The sequence below is a fragment of the Salvelinus alpinus genome, chromosome 28 (genome assembly GCF_045679555.1).
Source record: "Salvelinus alpinus chromosome 28, SLU_Salpinus.1, whole genome shotgun sequence".
In the NCBI taxonomy this organism is placed as follows: domain Eukaryota; kingdom Metazoa; phylum Chordata; class Actinopteri; order Salmoniformes; family Salmonidae; genus Salvelinus; species Salvelinus alpinus.
The window spans coordinates 24,052,062-24,072,740 of NC_092113.1; the positions used below are offsets into that span (position 1 = coordinate 24,052,062).

A 20,679-nucleotide genomic window follows, 5' to 3' on the forward strand; every position below is an offset into this window, starting at 1 on the left:
CGAACAGCAGTGGGGCTAATGACTCTAGAGATGGGGAACGGGCCGATGAAATGGGGGGAAAGTTTATGGGACTCCATCCGGAGGGGTAGGTCCTGGGTGGAGAGCCATACCCTCTGCCCTAGCCAATAGCGTGGAGCAGGGCTCCGGTGGTGATCCGCTTGTTGCCTATACCTGGAAGTGGTCTTCAACAGAGCTGTCCCGGGCTCTCTTCCAGGTACGGCGACAGCGGCGGATGAACATCTGGGCAGAGGGATTGCTGACTTCATCCTCTTGCTCGGGGAAGAGCGGAGGCTTATATCCCAAGGAACACTTGAAGGGCGAGAGACCTGTGACAGAGCAAGGAAAGGCATTGCATGTGTACTCAACCCATACCAGTTGCTGATTCCAGGTGGTAGGGTTGGCAGAGACTAAGCAGCGAAGAGTTCTCTAAGTCCTGGTTGGCTTGCTCCGACTGGCCTTTGGACTGCGGGTGGAATCCGGAGGACAGGCTGGGCAACGACCCAATGAGCGTGCAGAACACCTTCCAGAACCGGTACGAGAACTGAGGACCCCGGTCGGAGACCATGTCCACCGGGAGTCCGTGGATCCGGAAGACGTGGTGCACAATAAGCTGGGCTGTCTCCTTGGCCAAGGGTAGTTTGGTGAGAGGAATGAAGTGGGCGGCTTTGGAAAACCGGTCGACCACAGTCAGGATGGCAGTGTTGTCCTCAGACGGGGGGTGACCTGTGATGAAATCTAGGGATATATGGGACCAGGGACCAGGGACAGTGAGGGACAGGCAGTGGTTGGAGAAGACCAGCCAGAACTCGGGGAGGAGTCTTGTTCTGTGAGCAGACCATGTAGGCGGCGACAAACGCAGCAACATCCGGAACCATAGTATGCCACCAAAAGCGTTGTCGCACGAAGGCCAGGCTCTGACAAGAGGTCAGGTGACAGGCAAGCCTGGAGGAATGGGCCCACTCCAGGACCACGTAGTGGACAGCGTCAGGCACGAACATCCGGTTATCTGGGCCCCCCCCAGGGTTCGGCTGGGACCACTGCGCCTCCCGGACCTGTTTCCCTATACCCCAGCTGAGTGCCGTCGCCAGTCATGAGGTGGGAAGGAATGGTCTCGAGCTCCGGGGTGGTAACCATGGGGTTATAGTGGCGAGACAAGGCATCCGGCTTGATGTTCTTGGATCCCGGCCGGTAGGAGAGGGAAAAGTTGAACCGGTAAACAGCAGGGCCCATCTCGCTTGCCTGGAGTTGAGACGCTTGGCGGTGCGGAGATACTCCAGGTTTTTGTGGTCGGTCCACACAATGAATGGATGTTTCCGCCTTAACAACTGGTTCTCCAGAAGGTGCTGGAGAAACTGTCGGATGTGTAGCACGTGTTCTTGGGGGGAGCAGGAGAAGACGAGCATGTCATCAATGTAGACAAAGACGAACTGGCTCAACATGTCGCTGAGAACATTATTCACCAGAGCCTGGAACACGGCAGGGGCGTTGGTGACGCTAAAGGGCATGACCAGATATTCGTAGTGCCCGCTAACAGTGTTGAAGGTGGTCTTCCTCTCGTATCCGCACCAGGTGGTAGGCGTTTTGTAGATCCAGCTTGGAGAAAACAGTGGCCCCGTGGAGTGGCTCGAAGGCCGAGGAAATTAGTGGTAGCAGGTAACAGTTCTTCATAGTAATGTCATTGAGTCCCCGGTAGTCAATGCATGGGCCAGCGGGAGAGGAAGAGGGACAGATAAATCCTGTAGCTAGGGAGTCCCCAATGTAGGTGTCCATAGCCTTGGTCCCGACAGAGAGTACAGACGTCCCCTGGGCGGCGTGGTGCTAGGGAGAAGGTCCATCCCACAGTCATAGGGGCAGTGCGGCGGAAGGGAAGTGGCCCGGGACTTACTGAACACCTCCCGGAGGTCCTGGTACTCCATGGGAATGGTGGAGAGGTCCGGAGAAACTTCCGAGCCCCCAGGTAGACGTCCCGGGAAGGTTGTGCCGACTTCAGACAATGGGCAGGGCAGAACGGACTCCAGCCCATGATACCACCCGTAGACCAGTTGATGAGGGGATTGTTTCGCTGGAGCCAGGAGAATCCCAAAACCACAGGAATCTGGGGGGACTTGATGAACAGGAATTGAATGGTCTCGCTGTGATTCTCTGACACACGTAGGTTGATGGGAGTGGTGTTATGGGTGACCCGACCTATAGAGCGCCCGTCCAGCGCTCTAACCTCCATGGGAATGGAGATGGGCTGAGTGGGGATGTTCAGCTCGGAAGCCAGTGTGGTGTCCAAAAAGCTCTCATCGGCCCCAGAGTCAATGAGGACCCGGGGAGATTTGGACTGGTTTCCCCACAGCAGAATTACATGAAAAGGGGTGCGAGTAAGAGAGGCAGAAAAGTTCTCCATATGTCCCACCAGAGTACTCGCTCCTACCGGTGAGCCTGGTCTTTTACCAGGCAAGAGGACACAAAATGACCAAAAGTCTCGCAATACAGACAGCTCCTTGTGTTGATCCTGTGTTGCCGTTCCGCTGGCGACAGCCCAGCTCGGCCTAGTTGCATAGGCTCGGGAACAGTGCCTCTGCCATTTCCGGTGACTCTCGAGGAAGGCTGGGAAACTTCAGGTGCTCTCGGCAATGTCTGGAACTTCCGGGATGACTTGGAGGCAAGGTGGAATCCCTGGACGTGCAAGCGAAATCGAATTTCCTCTCCTTCCGTCGTTCCCACAATCGGCCATCGATGTGGATGGTCAAAGCAATAAGGGTGTTAAGATCCGTGGGTAACTCCCGAGCAGCAAGATCATCCTTAACCTCTTCCGAGATGCTGTGCAGGAACATGTCGAACAGTGCTTCCTGGTTCCACGCACTCTCCGCTGCCAACTTGCGGAAATCCACAGCATTGTCTGCCACTCTGCGGGCGTCCTGCCGGAGGCAGCTTCTCTCCTGGAGAACAGTGCATCAAAAACCTTCCTCACCTCTCCCACGAACCCCTCCAGACTCACGCACATGGCCGGATGTTGTTCCCATACGGCGGTAGCCCAGGTGAGAGCCCTCTCAGACATCAGTGTGATGAGGTAGGCTATCTTGAAGCAATCTGAGGGGAAGGAGGAGGGCTGAAGCTCGGAAATGAGGGCATACTGAGCTAAAAACGCCCGACAAGTGCTCGGCTCTCCATTAAAGCGTTCCGGGGGAGGTAAACGGTGCTCCCGGGAAGGTGGAGTGGCCAGTGGGGCGGCGCTGCAAACTACCGAGTTACTGAGGGGCGGTGGGTTTACCACTGTGGCAGGCTGCCCCCCAGACAACCCGCGGAATTTCTCCAGTAGCATGTCCAACGCCCGGTCATGGCACTCATCCAACATTTGGACTCCCTCCATAAGACCACGAAGCAATTCCTTGCCTACCAATGGAGGCTCCATGGGAGGAGATGGAGTTGCGCAGCTGGCCTGGGTCTGCTGGGTCAGTCAAGGCCAGTTCATACTATCAGGTATGAAAGTAAGACCCAGATGCAGACAATGTCGAATTAACAATGGTTTAATAGTCCAACAGGGGCAGGCAATAGACAGGTCAAGGCAGGCAGGGGTCAGTAAACCAGAGGTGGGGAAACGGTACAGGTCAGCAGGCAGGCTCAGGGTCAGGACAGGCAAGGGTCAAAACCAGGAGGGCGAGAAAAAGAGCGACTGGGAACAGCAGCAGCTGAGACAAAACCGCTGGTTGACTTGTCAAGACAAGATGAACTGACAACAGACAACAGAGAACAAAGGTATAAATACACAGGGGATAATGGGGAAGATGGGCGACACCTGGAGGGGGGTAGAGACAATCACAAAGACAGGTGAAACAGATTAGGATGTGACAGGAACTAAGATTTAAAAAGAACTGATATTGGCACAAGATGGAGGGAATGTTGGAACATAACTACCAAAATTACAGTTAATGAAAATTTACACTTAATCCAGTATAAACTAATGTATACAATTTATTATACAAGAGACAAACTTTACACATTCTACAGCACAACAGCAGAGTCATGTCTTAAGTGTAAAACTAACAACTCAATAATTAATGCCTTCTGGAAGGGCTATTAAGTCCAATAAATTATGGTCGGAGATAAAAAGTTGTCTGTCAGAAGTTTCACAATTTAAGTTGACTTTTAATCTGCATATTTCAAGACATGGAATATGAAAGTGGGATGAGATACCCAATGGGTTGGAACATACTTTTCTCGTCAATCATTTTGAAAAAATATTCACTTAAAAACTGTAAATCAAATAATCCTCCATCGTTAAGACAGTGGATGAATGAAACACATTATTATTTAAATATTGAAAAACTATGGGCTATGGAGAGAAACAGAATAGCGCAATTTGAGGCCATATGGCATAGAATGTTACAATCACTGGAAATGTCCAGGGGATGAAGGATGAGGGCAATTGTTGTGAGACAAATGGGATGTGTGTGGTTGTGGTGGGAACACGTGGGTCTGAGCAGGTGTGATGTCATTGATGTTTGTTGAAAAAAGTTTGGACACCTAAAACTTTACATGACATTTTTCATGATGGAAACTGAAATGTTAAAATGTAATTGTTAAAAATAAAAATGTTGTGAAAGAGCTACAGTCTGACAGCAGTGGTTACAGTGGCGGTTCATACGGGCAGTTACAGTAAACAGTTTCTCAGGAGCCTGGCGCTGTCACCTCTTTTTGGATGTAGCACCATGTCCTTCACTAGGTGCACTGCAGCCTGCTTTCACCTGCTCTGCAGTGACAGGAACTGTGGTTGGACTGCTCCATCTCTGGACATGATCTTCAGGGCCTTCTTCTGCACCCTGTGGAGTTGGGCCTGCCGCTTTTGGTTGCATCCAACTAACAGCGGTCCACCGTATTCCAGACAAGGTCTGACCAGTGTAGAGTATACTGTGACCAGATCTTCAGTGGGTAGGCCATTTCTGTCAAGAACAGTCAAACAGTGCAGGCGCTTTGAGGCCTTTCTCACTGACTGTTTCACACGTGTGTCACCACTGAGTTTAGAGTCTCGATGAAAACCAAGATACAGTACTTGGTAGTTGTTACCACTGGTACTTTCTGTCCCGCTACGATGAGTGGTGCTGGTTGTGGAGGGTCTCTTGAACACACACATTAAAAGACTGTAGAATGAATGTACCTTAAGCCACACCCCTACAAATATCACCAGCATGGTAACTGGAAAGTATGGAAAGTACCTGGATGTGCATATGTTCTTTAGCTTTTGTACATGCACTCTCCAGCATGGCCAGATGGTGAGTAGCCTGTCTGCAAACATTTTGGAGAAAATGACTGAGCAAGTTGGTAAGTCATCATGTATTTTTGAGAAGTGTCACTACCGAACAATCTAATATATCCAGAAATATGTAAAGTATGGTTGTGGGACTAAAATATATGTTTGCTGGGATGGACATCTGTCAAAATGAAAGATAGCTATGGGGATTCTTTAAAGTTCAAAATATGTTAAAATTTACCAATAGTCACAACCAAAATAATTGACTACATAGAGTTATATAGAGGTCTCATCTTTGTATCTGTGTCATTATGGCGTTTGTGGCAGCACTGGTAGCATGTGTGCCATGCTCTACCAACTGAGCTGCAGAGGACCACCATGTGGGTAGTGGACAAGTGCACACTTCAGGAAAAAGTATGGAGATGCATAGCCAGCTGGGGGGTTCCAACCCTCCATGAGCCCAAACATTGACATCTAGTTGGTCCAAACATAGATGTCTATAATGTGCTCTACAGTACTGTACTGTAATGTATTGTACTTTACTGTACTGTGCTCTACTGTATTGTGCTCTATTTAAAAAAATATTTGCGGGATTTAGTCATGTGAAAAAATATATATTTTATGAATATCGCTAGCTGCAACAGAATACCATCATGGATACCATTTTTATGTCTCTGCGTCCAGTATGAAAGAAGTTAGAGCTAGTTTCACAAGCCAATGAGCCTGTTCATCCGGATCTGGGGAAGTAGAGAAAGGGCTTCATTGACAACATCTCTTACTATCCCTTAAATATAGAGGAAATTACAGTCATTGCAACTAAATACAGTTTTTTTTTCTGCAAAACACCTTACTCTCAACTTCAATAGTGAAGAGGTTACTCCGGGATGCTGGCCTTCTAGGCAGAGTTGCAAAGAAAAAGCCATATCTCAGACTGGTCAATAAAAATAAAAGATTAAGATGGGCAAAAGAACACAGACACTGGACAGAGGAACTCTGCCTAGAAGGCCAGCATCCCGGAGTCGCCTCTTCACTGTTGATGTTGAGACTGGTGTTTTGCAGGTGCTATTTAATGAAGCTGCCAGTTGAGGACTTGCGAGCTGTCTGTTTCTCAAACTAGACACTCTAATGTACTTGTCCTCTTGCTCAGTTGTGCACCGGGGCCTCCTACTTCTCTTTCTATTCTGGTTAGAGACAGTTTGCGCTGTTCTGTGAAGGGAGTAGTACACAGCATTGTACGAGATCTTCAGTTTCTTGGCAATTTCTCGCATGGAATAGCCTTCTTTTCTCAGAACAAGAATAGACTGACGAGTTTCAGAAGAAAGTGCTATGTTTCTGGCCATTTTGAACCTGTAATCGAACCCACAAATGCTGATGCTCCAGATACTCAACTAGTCTAAAGAAGGCCAGTTTTATTGCTTCTTTAATCAGAACAACATTTTCAGCTGTGCTAAGATAATTGCAAAAGGGTTTTCTAAGGATCAGTTAGCCTTTTAAAATGATTAACTTGGATTAGCTAACACAACGTGCCATTGGAACACAGGAGTGATGGTTGCTAATAATGGGCCTCTGTACGCCTATGTAGATATTAATAATAATTTACAACATTAACAATGTCTATACTGTATTTCTGATCAATTTGATGTCATTTTAATAGACAAACAATTTGCTTTTCGTTCAAAAACCAGGACATTTCTAAGTGACCCCAAACATTTGAACGGTAGTGTATATATAATGAAACTGTCTAGCAAACGTATTCATTTTAACATGTTGAAACCCTTTACTTGCCATTATCATTCACGTGATGATAAGACAATATGTGAGTTTTTTTTTGTTGCTAACATATAATGGAGGGTCCCTGGGTCCCTAGTGGTCTTGGTCTTGAGACCACTCAAGACCATATTAATTTGGCTTTTAAATTGTCATGGTCTCAACTCACTGTGTCTGGATCTTGGGACCAATGTCCTGGTAGAAATATTGGTCTTGGCTCCTGGATATTATCTTTAGTCTTTGGTTACAAACCATAGGCAACCCAAAAAGATGACAATGATCGTTGGCTGAACACTCCCGACAATGATATTATTTGATCTGGTTCTTCTTGGCAGCATGTTATAAACCACAAATTGCCTCAGGTTGCTTTCATGAGATTTACATTTGAGAATTTCTGAAATATAGAGCAGTTTGTCACTTTAGTTCAATCCTATTAATTGCTGATGAATAGGGTTTATGTCACAGCCAACACACAGTATATTGGACATGCATTAATTTATACAATGGCCACCATTGGCTACAATTATTATTATTATTATTATTTAAAAAACCCTGATAGGCCTGTAGATAGGTTTGCGATAATACCTGGGTAGAAAGAAATGGTATTCCGCATGGGTCTGCATCATGTCTAATTCTAAAACATGAACCTTTATTACCAGCAATGAGCATATTGTGACCCATTGTGTACAGTTCAGTACAGCCGCTGTAGCTGAGGACAGCGAGCGCTAAAATCTCCTTTCACGTAAATAACTGCGGGGTGAAGGCGTGGTGAGCGTGGAAGAAAGCAAGCGTGCGCGAGTAGCCCTACGAGAGAAGGCTACTAATAGTTGACAGCGATACAGTTCATTGACTCTCTCCTCCTTTTGCTGAAAACATAACAGGGATGCATTGAATGCGATTCCAATATGCCGGGGGAGACCTATTTTAGATTCAAGAAACCAACCAGCTGAAATAAAAGGAAACGCCCAAAACGAAGGTAAGATTGTCCCATTACAACGTGACAATAAACGATAATGGGGAGAGTATTCTCTGAACTGTGCAGGGAACAAAGTATACTAGGTCATTCACGCATCGGAATGGGTTCCCACTCGAGTGATCAATTAATTAACCGGCTTTATCATATCATTATAGGCTTGGCTATCCTATTGTAATTGTATTATCAGTATTGGCATCAGTGTTTTTTCTTTCAACAAAAGAGTCATGCCAATTCATATACTTTTATTTAGCTTTTTCTGTAATCGGGGACTCAGGTTTGTCATTTGACTGAAAATAACCACCAATGTACAGTAACCTAGTCATTGTTCCTACCTCATTGTGAAATACGTGTTCCTGTTAGCATACAACGTTTTAATGGGTCATTAGCCTACTGTATACAATTGGTAAATACTTTTCTTTATATGAATGGTGAGATAAGTCACATAACACATTTCCATTCTGACTGACACACCTTGCTATCCAGTCTAGTCTGCACTAAACAGCAGTGTACAGAAGGGATCGGTTAGGGACCGATATGGACCGGGGTTTGGTCAGTGAGGAAGGATACAGTGCAGAAAGAAGGCTTCCTTACAGAAATTGGGTTGGGTACAGTATGGCAATGATTATGTAGCTTTATTTATCTACATAAAGGATATCTTTAGGATTAGGCCTGTTGTAAGTAAATACAGTAAGCGATTACAATTCATATATAAGCATCAGAAACGAAGTCCAGTTGATTAATTAGCAACAGAATTTTACTCTGCAAGTATACTGTCTATCCGTTTTACCGATCTGTTTTTGTTCATGCTGTGTATGTTCATGCTGTGTATGCCTACTTAGGCTACATGTGGATAGTCATAAAGAGTTGTGGATTATTTGCATCCTTTATTTTGCATTGTACGTTGTCAGTGACTGCTCTAAGGCAGCTAGCAGGCTCACTCCATAATTTTCATGAGAAACATGTCACCTGTGTAGTAGCAGCCAAAGCAAACAGCAGCACACAGTATAATGTCCTTGTACGGGTGGCAGTGCCAGTAGCTAGTGGCGGAAGCAGTAGTTTAAGACATTGAAATGTTTAATGGCAGTTGATTCGGCCAGCTCTGGCCTGATGTTACCGATTGACTACGTAGTGAATTCGTTAAAACTATTTGAAAAAGTAGACTCAATTCTCAAAACTTTTTTTTACACTGTACAGCTCTTGCAATGAACAGAACAAAGAAAGAAGAGCAAAACCATCACTAAATGTTCCTCTGACTTTGTCACAAGTTGTCACTATTTGTCATGTTCTCTGTGAGATTCAGGAAAATAAAGACTTTTGACGTAGTTTTAGGCAGCCGGCATGGTTAACAGGAATTGCTAGTTTGATGGCTGTTTTTTTTTTTTATGGAAGTGGATGAACTTCACTATCCGAGACTGATCCCGTTGTGATGGCCCCTGCCGTTGTTGGTCAGGATATCCTATTGAAAACAGTATGGTGACTAATGCGATGTAGCATCACTGGAGATGGGGGGCATTGTTTAAAACCCACGACATAAAGCAATGACTGACCCCTTGAAACAAGCAACAGGGGTCATAACAAACCAGTGTTGTTTAAGTGGGTAACTAAATATACAGTAAACTGAAATAATACATTGTACCTTTAACAATAAACATACACCATGTAGGCATATACTTCAGCTAGTTTACTGCCTCTACATCTTTTCCTCTTGTGAGTGTACCTCAGTACATGAGAGATGGTTTGTGAGGCTGTTTGATGCTGGTGATGAGCAACACACCACAACATTCAGTTGGCAGTTTTCCTTTCAGGAACCTTGACGTCTCCTGAGGATTTACATGAAACACACTGTCTAAAGATAGGATTATTTTTGGAAAGGCTGGTTATCCTGCATTTATTCATATCCTGGAAGAGTTAAATATTGTTACGTTACGTTACATAAATACTGTTACAAGTCCATAGGTAGGGAAGTATACACATTCTATGAAACTGCATAAGTGTTATGTCAGTCTTCATCCTCAAGCATTCATTGGTAATCACACACCTGTTCAACTCCATAACTCTACATACTCCAGATTATCGGCTCTTGCTAGTACCTATAATAACTGATGATAGTAAATGCTCATTTTCAATACAATTAATAGTGCTACATGTCACGATAATATTGTTTTGACAGCCAATGTTATCTTTTGATGATAGCATCTATAAAAGCTTTGTGATTCGTAGTTCTGTTACCCACATCAAGTGTTTTCAACATCATTAATATCCCAATCTCTACTCTGCTCCTCAGTGACTGAGTGCCTCGCTCCTTCCCCAGGGCTCTGCAGAAAGTCACTGCAGCTCCAGATAATACAACGTTGCAGTCCCTTTCAGTAGGCATGCAAACCCCTCACTACAGCACTTGCTTCTGACACCGCATAGAGAAACAGCTTTTCATTCTAGTCGCATAGCAGCTGTAGTGAAGGGATAGCAACAGTTACGGGTACTACTAATACTCTACTACTAATACTACACTACTACTATTACTCCAACTAGTACTAATACTACAACTACATATACTACAACTACCACTACCACCACCACTACTACTACTAATACCACTACTACTACTACTACTACCACTACTACTGCTGCTACTACTGCTACTACCACTACTAATACTACACTACTACTATTACTCCAACAATTCCAACTAGTACTACAACTACTACTGCTACTACTATTACTACTACCACTACCTCTACTACTACTAATACTACTACTACTACTACTTATACTACAACTACTCCTACCACTACCACTCCTACTCCTACTGCTGCTACTACTACTGCTACTACTACTACTGTTTATACTACAACTACCACCACCACTACCACCACCACTACCAATACTATTACTTCTACTCCTACTACCACTCCTACTACTACCACTCCTACTACTGCTACTACTACTGCTACTACTGCTACTACTACTGCTACTACTGCTGCTGCTACTACTACTGCTACTACCATTACTACTACTACTACTACTGCTGCTACTACTTTACTTCTACTCCTACTAGCCTACTACCTCTACTGCTACCTTAACCACTACTTACTGCTAATACTTCCACTTCTTCTGAAAATACTGCTACTACAGCTGTCATGATTAGACAGCGTAGACAGCATGGTTAGTGTGCAGTGCTGAGTGCTCTATGATTGCTGTAGTTGCAAAACACCAGTCTCAACGTCAACAGTGAAGAGGCGACTCCGGGATGCTGGCGTTCTAGGCAGAGTTGCAAAGAAAAAGCCATATCTCAGACTGGCCAATAAAAATAAAATATTAAGATGTGCAAATGAACACAGACCCAAGACAGAGAACCACTGCCTGGAAGGCCAGCATCCCGGAGTCGCCTCTTCTTCACTGTTGACATTAAGACTGGTGTTTCGCGGGTAGTATTTAATGAAGCTGCCAGTTGAGGACTTGTGAGGCGTCTGTTTCTCAAACTAGACACTCTAATGTTGGGCTGGGCTAGACAACCTGGACCCTCTCTTTCTAAAATGATCCGCCGAAATTGTTGCAACCCCTATTACTAGCCTGTTCAACCTCTCTTTCGTATCGTCTGAGATCCCCAAAGATTGGAAAGCTGCCGTGGTCACCCCCCTCTTCAAAGGGGGAGACACTCTAGACCCAAACTGTTACAGACCTATATCTTTTCTACCCTGCCTTTCTAAGGTCTTCGAAAGCCAAGTTAACCTGATGAGGACCAGGGGGTGCTATTTTCACGTTTGGGGAAAATCGTATGATATTTACACGGCCTCGTACTCAATTCTTGCTCGTACAATATGCATATTATTACTATTGGATAGAAAACAGTCTCTAGTTTCTAAAAGCGTTTGAATTATTTCTCTAAGTGAAACAGAACTCTTTTTACAGACATTTTCCTATCCGGAAGTGAGATTTCCAAATGCGAAGTCTCTCTTTAAGACCTTGTCTATAAAAGGGCATGTCACTTATGACTGTAGAAACACGTCATACGCCTTCCCCTGGGTGTCATGCGGAAGTGAGAGCAGAAATGAGTTGATTATCTCGTTCAGGGGTTGTATACAACCTCTTGGAGTGAGAAGTGCGCACTTTATTTTTTTTGGAAGGCGCGAAGTTGGATCTGGAGTAGCCTCCTGGAAAACCGTCGTTATAGGTGAATATGATCTCTGGCTTCGATTTTATTTGATACATGTCACAATATCATCCTAAAGTATGTTTTTTCAATATACTTTAATTATATTATTGAAATGTATTCTGGACTTTAGACGTGATGCGACGCAAGACTTTTGTCAAGACGGAGAGGTTAGCACAGCACGGCCAGTGTGCTTGCTAATTCAAGAGGGAAATCGTTCGTTCTGGTTCCAAATAAAGACGGTTCTGAACAAAGGACCCCTTGGAGAACATTCTGATGGAAGATCAACAAAGATAAGGACCCAATTTGGGATACTATTTCATATATCTGTCGAACTGTGCTATCGCTAGCGTTTGACTAGAATCAATGCTGCTGTGTGTTAGCTATTGTAGTAAGCTAATATAACGATATATTGTGTTTTCGCTGTAAAACACTTCAAAAATCGGAAATATTGGCTGTATTCGCAAGATATTTGTCTTTCATTAGCTATCCACCATATATTTTTCTGAAATGTTTTATGATGAGTAATTAGGTAGTTGACGTTGGTGTCTGTATTTACTCTGGCTACTCCCATGCGATTTCTGACTGTAGCTATGATGGTAGCTATGATGGTAGCAGTAATGTAAAACTGATTTATAGCTAAAATATGCACATTTTTCGAACAAAACATAGATTTATTGTGTAACATGTTATAGGACTGTCATCTGAGGAAGTTTTTTCTAGGTTATTTAGGTTGGTTCTAGGTTAGCTTTGTGCATGCTACTTGCATGCTACCGTTGCTGTGAAAAATGTCTGTCTGTCTTTTGTATTTGGTGGTGAACTAACATAAATATATGTGGTGTTTTCGCTGTAAAACACTTCAAAAATCGGAAATATTGTCTCTATTCACAAGATCTTTCTCTTTCATTAGCTATCCACCATATATTGTTCTGAAATGTTTTATGATGAGTATTTCGGTATGTCACGTTGGTGTCTGTAATTATTCTGGCTGCTTTCGGTGCAATTTCTGATTGTAGCCGCAATGTAAACTATGATTTATACCTGAAATATGCACATTTTTCGAACAAAACATAGATTTATTGTATAACATGTTATAAGACTGTCATCTGATTAAGTTGTTTCTTGGTTTCTTTGGTTTGTTCTAGGTTAGTTTGGTTGATTTTGATTTTGCTACCTGTGCTGTGAAAAATGTCTGTGCTTTTTTCTATTTGTTGGTGAGCTAACATAAATATATATTGTGTTTTCCCTGTAAAACATTTAAAAAATCGGACATGTTGGCTGGATTCACAAGATCTGTATCTTTCATTAGCTGTATTGGACTTGTTAATGTGTGAAAGTTAAATATTTCTAAAAAAATATTTTTTGAATTTCGCGCTCTGCCTTTTCAGTGGAATGTGGGAGGAGTTCCGCTAGCGGAACGCCGGGGTGGTAAAGGTTAACAAACAGATCACCGACCATTTTGAATCCCACCGTACCTTCTCCGCTATGCAATCTAGTTTCCGAGATGGTCATGGGTGCACCTCAGCCACGCTCAAGGTCCTAAACGATATCATAACTGCCATCGATAAAAGACAAATCTGTGCAGCCGTATTCATCGACCTGGCCAAGGCTTTCGACCTGTCAATCACCACATTCTTATTGGCAGACTCGACAGCCTTGGTTTCTCAAATGACTGCCTCGCTTGGTTCACCAACTACTTCTCAGACAGAGTTCAGTATGTCAAATCGGAGGGCCTGTTGTCCGCACCTCTGGCAGTCTCTATGGGGGTACCACAGGGTTCAATTCTCGGGCCGACTCTTTTCTCTGTATACATCAATGATGTCGCTCTTGCTGCTGGTGATTCTCTGATCCACCTCTACGCAGACGACACCATTCTGTATACTTATGGCCCTTCTTTGGACACTGTGTTAACTAACCTCCAGATGAGCTTCAATGCTATACAACTCTCCTTCCGTGGCCTCCAACTGCTCTTAAATGCAAGTAAAGCTAAATGCATGGTCTTCAACCGATCGCTGCCCGCACCTGCCCGCCCATCCAGCATTACTACTCTGGACGGTTCTGACTTAGAATTTGTGGACAATTACAAATGCCTAGGTATCTGGTTAGACTGTAAACTCTCCTTCCAGACTCACATTAAGAATCTCCAAACCAAAATAAAATCTAGAATCGGCTTCCTATTTCGCAACAAAGCATCCTTCACTCATGGTGCCAAACATACCCTCGTAAAACGGACTATCCTACCGATCTTTGACATCGGCGATGTCATTTATAAAATAGTCTCCAACACTCTACTCAGACTGCATCCAATTTGCTATCACAGTGCCATCCGTTTTGTCACCAAAGCCCCATATACTACCCACCACTGCGACCTGTATGCTCTCGTTGGCTGGCCCTCGCTTCATATTCGTCGCCAAACCCACTGGCTCCAGGTCATCTATAAGTCTTTGCTAAGTAAAGTGCCGCCTTATCTCAGCTCACTGGTCACCATAGTTCCTCCTTTGGCTGCCTTTCCTTCCAGTTCTCTGCTGCCAATGACTGGAACGAACTGCAAAAATCTCTGAAGCTGGAGACTCATATCTCCCGCACTAACTTTATCAGCTGTCAGAGCAGCTCACAGACCACTGCATCTGTACATAGCCCATCTGTAAATAGCCCATCCAACTACCTCATCCCCATATTGTTATTTATTTTTTGCTCCTTTGCACCCCAGTATCTCTACTTGCACATTCGTCTTCTGCACATCTATCACTCCAGTGTTTAATTGCTAAATTGTAATTACTTCGCCACTACGGCCTATTTATTGCCTTACCTCCCTTATCTTACCTCATTTGCACACACTGTATATAGATTTTTTTCCCTATTGTGTTATTGACTGTACGTTTGTTTATTCCATGTGTAACTCTGTGTTGTTGTTTGTGTCACACTGCTTTGCTTTATCTTGGCCAGGTTGAAGTTGTAAATGAGAACTTGTTCTCAACTGGCCTACCTGGTTAAATAAAGGTGAAATAAAAAAAATAAAAAGGAGTAGTACACAGCGTTTTATGAGATCTTCAGTTTCTTGGCAATTTCTCGCATGGAATAGCCTTCATTTCACAGAACAAGAATAGACTGACGAGTTTCAGAAGAAAGTGCTATGTTTCTAGCCATTTTGAGCCTGTAATCGAACCCACAAATGCTGATGCTCCAGATACTCAACTAGACTAAAGAAGGCCAGTTTTATTGCTTCTTTAATCAGCACAAAATTTTCAGCTGTGCTAAGATAATTGCAAAAGGGTTTTCTAATGATCAATTAGGCTTTTAAAATGATTAACTTGGATTAGCTAACACAATGTGCCATTGGAACACAGGAGTGATGGCTGCTGATAATGAGCCTCTGAACGCCTATGTAGATATTCCATTTAAAAAAAAATCAGTTTCCAGCTAGATGAAGGCCATGGTCATTGTATTTTACCAATGACAAAATTTGGCCAAAGGAGAAATCAGATATGGTAGAATTCCAAACACCACTCCTATCAGTTCACTGCCTCAGTATCCCAGAAGGTGCTAAGCCTGGGGGAACAGGTGTCCCAGCCTCCCCTCAAATACTGCTGCTCTGTGTAGCCTTGCCTAGAGGTTAGCTATGGTGCTGGAGGTCATGACCAGTCATCAGCAGAAGTCAAAGATGCAAGTTACAAGTTGCTTAGGGTAATTCCCTCCCAAGCAACCAACAAGTGGTCTCGTGTCACCACACCGGAGAGGTTTTGTTGTGCCCTAGCTGAAAAGAGTGTTGTGACTGAATGGAAAACTACTTGATTACATTGAGGTCACCCTGGCTTGATTGAATTGGAGCTGGGTATCCTGTTTAGTAGGCTGTTTACAGACACCTGAAATCACAGGAAGACATTATTTTGGCTGCTTAAGAGTGTTTGGTTTTCTTTTGGAGTGGGAACCCTGATGTTAAACTAGTTCAGTTTCTATTGAGTTTTTGCTGAACTAAAGTTGTCAAATCCACCCTTGACACATCAAGGCTAATTACCACAAAAACATAGACTAAGTCTTATACATTGCTTTGCAGTATGACTCCAGGAAATGTCATCCTGATCATAGAAATGTGTATAAAGGAATCAAGAGATCATTTAGCCCTGTGTCACAGTACATGTCTAAACCATGTGCAGAGGACATGTATATAAGTCTAAAGAGCAGACATGGGCTGGCGTGCGAGACCAGGTTTCATCAATAATACATGAAGCCAGGAAACCGAGATAAGATGGGGTGCAGCCAGGCCATGATGACAAAACCAGCCGTTTCATGTGATTTACTGCCGTCACACCTGGCATGTACTTCTAAAACAGGTCGAAATAAAAATGTACAAGCAACCGGATAAACATGAATGTATTGTTTTTGACCAGAAGATGCACCTCTTCCGGTCAAAAACAATCCATACCTTTTTGTGGGGGTTGCTTGACCATTTTTATTTAGACCTTTCTTGGAAGTACATGCCGGGCGTGACGGCAGTAAATGATGATAGTTGCAGGCAGGGCAGGCATATTTGGTGTGTAAAAAACGTATTTTAACATTATAACGCTTGCAGAGCTGTCTAATGGGAAGATGAATAGAAGCTTTCTGGGCAGAGAGGAGATCTCGTCGTATTCATCGTCACTTTTGCCCAGATACTGGTTCATGCAACAATATGCCTGAATACTTAGCCTGTCATTAAACCTCATCATCATTGTCACGTAGTCTATAATCATTACAAACTGCCATGTGAAAGTGCCATTGTTGATAACGTTATGTGAAGCAAGACATTTATGATGACATATATGCAAGTCAAGCATTATAAGAGGGTAATGTTTAGATCCACTTAACACAGTTGGTATTAGTGCAGAGGGCCAGCGCCAATCCGTAACAGGCCATCCATGACAAGCTCTCCATATCACCCAGGCCCCTAGACCCTATTCCTTAAGTCCCATGCCCATTGCATGTGGCCCACTTCTCAGACAGCAGTCAGGCTCCAGAGACACACAGAAAGCCTTTACATTTCTTTCATCATGTCCCGCTACATTTCTGCCATGTGGGATTAATTGCATGTCTCGGCCCTGAAGGCAAGTGGTGTTTTATTGAAAGCTGTTGAATGGAATGTGTTTGGTTGACTAAGCAGTGTCAGTGGTCTTGGATAAACACAACACTGGAAAACTGGAATCAGTATTCCAGTCAATCAATCATTATCATCTCATGCATTAGTATACATGGACTTTATATAGTTATACGTGCAAATATTATTGCTACAGTATGTACAGGCTGAATCTCAATGGGACTTGATATGAGGATGGGTTGGCTATAAACATCCTTAAAGAAAAGTGAAATAGAAGTTAGCGTTTAGCTCCTAGATCTGTGCATCTGGAAAAGTTTGTGGAAAGCTCTGTCCAGAGTGATAAAAATGGATCATGTTGAGAGGATTTGACATTTCCCACTGTCCAAACGTTAAATGTGGGCAAAACAATCACAAAACGCTCATTCAATTAAATTGGCTGATACTCTAAGTACACATTGGAAATGAATCCTCACATATTCATGCACATGAGGGCCTTAAGTAAGAAAAATGTTCTTGACATTTTCTGCCCCACATAGAATACTCACTGTAGTGACAAATCACCATGACCCATCTAATGCTGAAAATGTAATAGCTACAACTGTCCTGCTCCTGGCAGCTGGTTCTGCAATCTGCACACATTGTCATCACAAATACACTAGACATCCTGCTGCTATAATACTGGCATAACAATGTCAGTGCACTGTGCCAAATACTGTAGGTCTCTGTTCACTGTGAGTGACATGCAGTCATGCAAAATTTATTGGATCCATTGAATGTGCATATTTAACATTAGATCATATATTTTTTTAATTGATCACATTGTCAGTGTTACAGGGCCTTTAAATCAGACCCCTTAATTGAATGATTGTTAATTAACATAATTAACAGAGGGTTAATTGTGACTTTCCTATCCGAACTGCTTCAACTCCCAGCCTTTCATCCAAAGCCAAATAGAGACATTCAATCTCCATCTCTACCATCTCAATTTAAATTTGTTGGTTGTTGGTTTAGCTTTTTAGGCTATTTGAGATTATTTTATGTAATGAAAAGCGCTATACAAAATGTATTATTAGACTTGTCTGAGACAGACGCGGTATTACTGTCTGGTATCCAACACCTTGGTTTCCTCATGCCCTATGTTTCCTAGAGCATAAATGATTTGGCTACAATAGGAGTCACCTGCACCACGTCTCCTGGCTGACCCATGTTCCCTCAGGCTTAGCAGAAGCAGTGCTCTGAAAGAAAAGTCTGTAGTCTAGCATCTGACCCAGACGTGCCTTAGCTCAATGGGTTAGCAGCACATATCAATGAAGTTGTTACGCAAACCAACCCAGCCAGACTTGGGTTTGGTATCAGGCGTTGCAGGGCAGGGACAGCCAAGCCAAAGCCCGGGTGGGTGTTAGCTAGCGTGCAGTATGGACAAACTGTTGGTCAGAGGTGCTCGCTTTGTGCTGGATGTCAGTGTGTGGATCTTGAGGAAGAAGGACTACATGCTAGGGATGATGAGCTCTGGACAGGGATGTGTCCAGACGTGTGTCCTCCCAGGGGAGCTCTACCAGGTACAGCAGCTATAGATCTATAGATCAGTAGGACTTCATCTGGTCAACCCCTTTCTGTCATTTACAATATAGGGCTGTTTGAGGACAGGGCTGGTGGAGGTGTGTGTCTTTGCCTGCTTTAGTGTTACCTGTAACTACTATATGTGATATTGAGAATGTTTTGTGAGCCATTGCAGGTTGTATATTCTATATTTTAGCACTTCATGCCATAATTTGGTAGGTGACACAGATTAGAGTCAGGTGTGGTGTTGATTGTTTTGGAAGTATGTGTATGTATTTTACGTTTTTAAATGCTACAAAAGGCTGTTGGGGAAAGAGTGGGGTAAGGTGAGCCAAAGGGGAGCCACCCTTATTTGAGCCACCCTTATTTCTAAGAAACCATACAAAAATTGTATAATTTGACCAAAAATTTAGGAAGATGTCATCATTTCATGGAGTCTGTGAAGGAAGAAATCACATGAAAAAAGTGGTAAGAAAGTTGGGTCCAAAAAAATAGATTTTCGACAAATCAAATGAATTTATTGTGTTAGAGGGTTCATGATGCTTGTATCTAAACCAAAGTAGATCATTTTACAATTGCTGTAAACCTCAGTTGGGGTTTCTATAAGATTCAGTATGAAGTTCTAAACCTAGCATGAAAGTGCATCCTTGTAGCTGTGTGGGCTAATAGTCAAAACGTTTGCTTTGGGATAAATTGGGCCAATAGCCATGGGGCAAGTTAAGCCAATGGTTGAGCCCATGGCAAGTTGAGCAAATTGAAGTGTTTTCTTCACAGGCGTAATGCAAGGCATTATCGATTGGATATGAGGCAACAGGGCCTAGCCTATGTAAAAAAAAAAAGTACAGTGTTTGATAGTTGTTAAGCCTGTGTTAAAAGATGCTTCAAATTATTAAAAGACAAAAAAAGCGATGATTTAGTGATTTAGTTTAATTGTGTTTTGGAAATAAAGGTAGTGCTAATATTTAATTCAGTACTGAAATCTGCTTAAGGATCCGCCCCTTTTTTTCAATTTTCACCTAAAATGACATACCCAAATCTAACTGCCTGTAGCTCAGGACCCGAAGCGAGGATATGATATTCTTGATATCATTTGAAAGGAAACACTTTGACGTTTGTGGAAATGTTAAATTAATGTAGGAGAATATAACACATTAGATCTAGTAAAAGATAATACAAATGTTTTTTTTGTACCACCATCTTTGAAATGCAACAGAAAGGCCATAATGTATTATTTCAGCCCAGGTGAAATTTAGATTTTGGCCACTAGATAGCAGCAGTGTATGTGCAACGTTTTAGACTGATCCAATGAACCATTGTATTTCTGTTCTACATTTTATATCAAGACTGCCCAAATGTGCCTAATTGGTTTATTAATACATTTTCAAGTTCATAACTGTGCACTCTCCTCAAACAATAGCATGGTATTATTTCACTGTAATAGCTACTGTAAATTGGATAGTGCAGTTAGATTAACAGGAATTTAAGCTTTCTGCCAACATCAAATATGTCTATGTCCTTGGAAATGTTCTTGTTATTTTCAACCTCATGATAATCACATTAGCCTAGGTTAGCTCAACCGTTCCGCAGGGGACCCACCAATCCTGTAGAGGTTTTAACTTACCCTGATCAGCGGCTCAACTTACCCAATACCCGGTGTAATTTGTGCCAAGAGACCACTTTTTTTAGATAAGCTATATTTTCAAAACTGAAATGTACATGAATTCTGATTAGTTTCAGAGATACACAACATACTGAAATATATGTACATATCTTTGTTAGAAGGAATACTATGTTTCCCTTGACAGAGTGATGCTGAATGTAAAAAAATGTCTCAACTTATCCCACTCTCCCCTACAGAATTACTTCAAAACCTTCAGAACAACAAATCCTCTTTGGGTTACCTTAGTGCTAAATCCATG

General features: G+C 43.1%; 1 protein-coding gene and 1 long non-coding RNA gene across 2 annotated transcripts in view; one reads left to right on the forward strand and one right to left on the reverse strand.

Moving 5' to 3' along the window:
- Positions 1–20,679, reverse strand: part of LOC139557454 (uncharacterized) — a 35,463-nt gene that overhangs the window by 635 nt on the left and 14,149 nt on the right. The window lies entirely within an intron of this gene.
- LOC139557453 (FERM domain-containing protein 4B-like) overlaps positions 7,720–20,679 on the forward strand; it is a 29,773-nt gene continuing 16,813 nt past the window's right edge. Inside the window, exon 1 of the mRNA XM_071372268.1 lies at positions 7,720–7,979. The gene's annotated coding sequence lies outside the window, so the exon portion shown is untranslated. The remainder of the gene's footprint in view (positions 7,980–20,679) is intronic.